We start from the raw sequence: 6,000 nt of genomic DNA, 5'->3' as shown, positions 1-6,000 counted from the left end.
TCACCGCGAGGATGCGGGGGACTCGTGGCCGGATGGGGGTTCCGCGGTCGCGGCCGCGTGGGGGCCGGACAGGTGTCGGCGCGCTGGGGGGCAGGGGGCGGTGGCCAGAAGAGCCAGCTCCGCCCCCGCGCGCAAGCTCCCGCAGGGGCAGCGTAAAAGGGAGCGGAGCCCACCCGCCACACTCCGCGTGGAGCGCTCCTGCTGCGTGGGAGTGGGAGCCGCGTGCGGCCCAGAGGAGCTCCGCCCCGCGCCGCCGCGTCACGCACACGCTCGGCGCCACGAGCCGCGCATAACGGTTAGTTGGGTAACGGCCGGCGGCGGCGCTCGGCGCGGAGCCTGCGGTGCCCCAGCTGCCCTGGCGGGTGGGAGGGAGCCTGGGGCGGTGGGGGTGGGGGGAGTTGCGCAGACCTGAGTCTCAAGGGAGGGAGGCGGTGGGCTGGGAGGTCTCGGACCCGGGAGCGGGAGATTCGGGCCAGTGGCGGAGGTTCGGGCAGGTGTGCAGGCCACCGACCGGGGAGAGGATGAGGTCGTGGTGACCTGAGGGAAATCGCTTTGTCTCCACCGGGAATGCTTTTGTTCTGGAAGAAACATGACCTGGGCTGTAAAATCAAATAGGGTTGACCAACCTCATGCCTCCGGGCTCTGTTGGTCAGATTGTGGCTCTGCGGCAGGTGATTCGGGCGGGAGGTTTTTCGTTTTTGGCGGTGTGGCATGCCATCTTTAACTTTCTAATCTTTAAAGTCTTTGTTTGTTTGTTTGTTTTTTATGTGATCTCCACACCCAAGGTGGGGCTCGAACTCCTCTACTCTTAGCTAAGCGTCGCTTGCTCTCCGACAGAGCCAGCCAGGCGCCCATATTTGGTCCTTTTTTAATTTATCCTGACAAACTCACTTCCCCCTGTTCTTGATTCTCTGTGACTGCTCTGCCCACAGAAATTCCCCTTTCTTCTCAAATCCTGCCTGTCCTGTTCTCCATTGTAATTTTTTGTATTATGGGAACCTTTATTATGGTTGTACAAAGTTTTGCTTACTTTCTCTCCTTCGTTTTGAGTTTCGTTACGGTAGTGACTATCTTTGTAGTTCCCATAGCACATAGTTGAACGGTAAGAGCAACTTTTGGGTAATTACTATGACCCATGTAGTACTCTTTTCTTATGGGTCCAGTCACATCAGTTACATTAGTTAAATTAGCCCCAAATCTTATCTGGAGTTAATGCAACCCTTTGTCATACCAATTGCAGTAACTTCTTGGGAGTCCTTTGACCCTTAAATTTGGGATTACCGTACCTGCAAATTAGAAATGCACATGCTTGGGGCGCCTGGGTGACTCAGTTGGTTAAGCATCCGACTTACCCTTTTCAGAGATCTGGGGTTCAAGCTCCACTTGGGGCTCAAGGCTGACGGCTCAGTACCTGGAGCCTGCTTCAGCTTCTCTCTCTCTCTCTCTCTCTCTCTCTCTTACATCCCTCTGCTGTGGTTGCAACACGTTGATGTTTTCAGTTTGTGATGTAGAAAACAATATGGCAGGGGAGCAGATCAACAATTTACTCTTGGTTTTTTTAGGAAAGTGGAATAGATTGTTGAAATTATTGTAAGTGTACTTTAAAGGAAGTGATTTTTAATGATAAGTATATTCTCGGGCTTATATTGTCAGCATTTTAAAACTCAAGTTTAACCTGTAATTGTATTTTCAGGTAACACAGTTTCCTTATTGATATTTCTTTAGTGTCCAAAAATGCTTTTTAAAACAACTTTGCAAATAAGCATTTATCAGTATGTAGTGTGAGTAATGTTTAGCTAGACAAACAATACTCAGTGTTTTGTGATTAGGCCCTCTACAGAAACAAAATAACTTTATTCCTTCTTTGAAGTAACGGTGCTCCAATGCAGCAGTAATAATGATCTTCAGATTCATTCATGGAATATTAAACAAGTATGTATACAAGAGTGAACTAGAAGGAGACAAATTTAAGGGTCTCAAATTTGGGATGAGAACTTTCAGAGTAATGAATAAAATTGTGAAATAAAATTTTAGTCTGTGGTCTTTAGTTACCAAAACCTATGATTTATTTTTTCGTAGAACAATAAACTATAAAACTGTTTTTAAAAACTATGAAGCTAATGATAGTGTTACATCTTTCTGTAAGTAATTCAACTTTTTTTTTTTTTTCCAAAGAAAAGGAATAACAACTTTCTCTGCTGTCTTCCTCTTTGTGATGCTTTTTCCCAGTTTGGCCTCAAAACTGTGTGAAGTGGATGCTAGCAGTGGTATATAGTAGCATTTCTATTCAAAAGGAGTAATGTAGATGACCATAACCTAATTACTTATTTGTTATTTTAAAAGAGCCAGTACATTTCTGCTTCAAATTCTGGGGTAAAATTCGTCATATATTAATTAAAATAGTATATTTAGGTTTTGACTTGGAGAGCCTACTTTGGATTGCTGTAGAAAATAGCGTTTGTAGCTTGTATTCTAAATTGTAATCTGGAATTCTAAGCAAAAGTCTCCTGTATAGTGTAAAAAACTGAAGGACACAGCCTCAACCCTCCCTTTTTTCCACTATTCAGAGTCTAATGTCCTTTTTAAAATGTGGGGGAAAAATGGGTCTGTATTTAGAAATCATGCCAAAATAAATTTCAAACCAGAAAGACAGGAATTTGTTAATCTGGCAGAATTGTGTTGAGTTCATGTCTGAGTTGTGAATTTTTTAATCCATAATTTTTCTTTTGGATCCTCAAGTTTATTCGCTTTCTTTTTCTTTCTGAGTCTAAGACACTTGCAGTTTTAAATATAATTATGACCCTGGAATAAAGTTTTTAATACAAGACAATGTTACTATTAAAACTGTGATGAGTCAGTTCTTAGTGACCAAAAACTGTGACTTTTTAAAAACAAATGGTGAGAAATCATAACTAGCAACTAAACTCAACATTTAATCGAATCCAGAATGTATTATATTAGCTGTTCCAAGTGAAACTTCTTGTATCAAACAGCTCTATTGTGACTGTCTATGTAAATTTAAACATAAATATTCATGAGGCATCTGGCTGGCTCAGTGGGTACAGTATGTGACTCTTGACCTCAGGGTTGTAAGGTCAGTGCCCCAAGTTGGGTGTAGAGATTGCTTGAAAATAAAATCTTTAAAAAAGAATTAAAAATTTAAGTATAAATAATCTGAGATGAATTAACCTTGTTTTTTTTTAATCTTAATTCAGAGGAAAAACATAAAATTCATGCCCTGGAGCATTTCTATTTAATGTAGTCTTAAAACCTGGATTGTTTCTTTTGAACTGAGATGTTATGGTTTCTCTAACTCAAATGAAAATTTTAGAAACCTTTTTAGAAATATTTTTATAATCCTACTTTCAGCATAGGTAGGTGAAATGCTTTTAGGACAGGTACTCTTTAGTTTCAAATGGTGCAGCAGTTTTATGGAATTATTTTGCAAATTGTTTCACATGTACTCTGAATTTAAAATGATCTCTACTGAGATGAGAATGGGTGCCTGAGGACTTCTTTACCAATTCTTCTTACACAGATTTCCTCTCCTTTACGAAAGGAAGGCTATCTCAGTCGTCCCAGTTCTTACTCTGGTGTACTGCCCCAGGCTATAAAAATCTTTGGGGAACAATCCAAACAAAGGGAAAAATCCAGAATGCATAACCCTAGAGAGAGAAATGTTGAAGGAGGCAGGACCATATTTCACCCAGACACAGACTCTGCCTTTGCTGATTGTCTTCTATGAATCTCAGAACTTGAAAGAGAGTAGCTTGTAATAGGAGTGTTCATCAACTCACTGTTTTGAATTCAAATGAGGTCAGATCTTTTCTGATGATGAGGACTGGCCAGTTAGGTTATAGAGTGACTGTTTTTCATAAACATAATGAACCAAGTGCCAAGGTTTTGACAATGATATATCTAAGGCACATATAACACATGTACTATATGCCAGAAACTACATTATGTGCAACCATTAAACTTACCGTTTTAGTAGTCAAGGTGTAAGGGGTACATATTTTCCAAAGTTCTTTTTGCGACAAAACAGTTGAAGATCACAGACTTGGGTGGGAGTCACTTGTATATACACCTACTTCCCTTCAAAGTAAATTTAGGATGTTCGGTTAAGAGAACATAAAGTGGTACAAATTAAGTCTTTATATCATTCAGTATTTTGCTTGTTTTTCTGCTTCACACCAAATATGAATCTTATAAAGGATTATAGTTGTGAAAGAAAATTCAGTAGCTCTGTCCAGAAAGACCTGAGGCAAAGGATATTATGGGATGCAACACTATTATCCAGAGTAAAAACAGAAACCTAGCTAGGGACCAAGTTCCTGAATCAGAACCAGCCAATTCCTTTATCAAGGATGAATTGTGCTTTGGGAAATCAAGGCCCAGTGGTGTTGGGGAAACTTTGAAATGGCTCCTACACTAACCATATCTCTTTTGTAGGGAAATGGACACTATGTTCTGTATTCTTTCAAGGATTTTCGCTTATCTTTGTTTGCTGCATCAGTGAATGGAAATGTGTGGAAAATTGTATTTGTAATAATTTCGTGGCATACTCTTACCCATTCTGATGAATAGTCAAAATAATTGGAGGAAATCTCTGAAGGAGATGACTCTGTAATTGCTATCAAGCCCTAGAACAATGGTGGCCTCCTGTTCGGATTTAATTCCATTAATTTCTGAGCTCTAGCAGCTACTTGGAAAATTCTAAATGTTAGGAGGAGACGTGTGGGCCATTTATCCCAAATCACTTTAGAGGACTTAAAGCAATCTGATTGGTGGAACTTCCAGGCCCTGGTCATATCTCAGTTCTATTTCTCTGGCCAGGAGGCCCTGGGAAAGCCTGGGGCAAGTCCAGAGCCTTTCAAGGAACACTGGAAGAAGTCTCAAATCCTGGAGGAACAGAAGCAATGTGAAAAGGTTGCCCAAGCTCTTGTTTTTTGTGGTAACATCAGCCTTATATGTGCATTGGTGTGTGTGTGTTTAAATGAGATTACAAATAAGGTAACATTTCTTAGATATCTGTGTACACATATACATATTATGGAGAATAACTAGTTCTGTAGGAAAATTTTTCATATCTTGTATTTTTAATTGACAATCTAAATAAAGCATTTTCTGGATATTGTGGATGACCATCGTTTTAAAAGAAAAGTACTGGGGCACTTGGGTGGCTCAGTTGGTTAAGTGTCCAATTCTTGATTTCTGCTCAGGTCGTGATCTCACAGTTCATGAGATCAAGCCCTACATTGGGCTATGTACTAATAGCATGGAGCTTGCTTGGGATTCTCTCTCTCTTCTCTCTCTGCCCCTCCCCCTGCTCATGTGCTCTCTCTTTCTCTCTCAAAATAAACTTTATATAAATGTTATTAACTACTTTTACAGATGAAAGAAAAATGTCATGTGAAGGCATTTTTTAAAAAAATTAAAGTGGTCACTGAATTTAAAATTCCTGTTATTTTTTTAGAGAGGCTACAAGTGAGCGAGGGGCACAGAGAGAGTGAGAGAGAGAAAATCTCACAAGGGGCAGAGAGAGAGAAAGAAGTGGGGCTCACCCGGGTCTTGTGTTTTACCTGAAGCGGGGCTCGTACTCACCCAATGTGGCACTGATTTGAACTTACGAACTGTGAGATCATGACCTGAGCTGGAGTCATATGCTTAATGATTGGGCCACCCAGGTACCCTAAAATGAATTCTTAATGAACTAGGAGTAAAACTTCTTATACATGATAGTACATCTACCAAACTCTGGAGTAAATATTTTTCTTGATGATGAAACATTGTATACATTACCTTTAAAATCACAAACAAGAATGCCAACTATTAAGGGCTGAATTATGTCACCTCAAAATTCATGTGTTGAAGTCCTAACCCCCAGTACCTCAAAATATGAGTATATTTGAAGATAGAGCCTTTAAATTGTTAATTAAGGTAAAATGATGCTACATGAGTAGACCCTAATCCAGTATTACTGGTATCCTTATAAAAAAA

At 40.4% G+C, this 6,000-nt stretch overlaps 1 protein-coding gene across 2 annotated transcripts in view; it reads left to right on the top strand.

Moving 5' to 3' along the window:
- The first annotated feature begins 215 nt into the window (after positions 1–215).
- Positions 216–6,000, top strand: part of LOC122228420 (monocarboxylate transporter 1-like) — a 29,516-nt gene continuing 23,731 nt past the window's right edge. For both annotated transcript variants that reach the window (XR_006206577.1, XM_042953462.1), the window contains exon 1: positions 216–295. The gene's annotated coding sequence lies outside the window, so the exon portion shown is untranslated. The remainder of the gene's footprint in view (positions 296–6,000) is intronic.

The sequence above is a fragment of the Panthera leo genome, chromosome C1 (genome assembly GCF_018350215.1).
Source record: "Panthera leo isolate Ple1 chromosome C1, P.leo_Ple1_pat1.1, whole genome shotgun sequence".
Taxonomy (NCBI): Eukaryota; Metazoa; Chordata; class Mammalia; order Carnivora; family Felidae; genus Panthera; species Panthera leo.
Note: the sequence above shows the minus strand (reverse complement) of the source record. Positions and strands in the feature narration are given on the sequence as shown.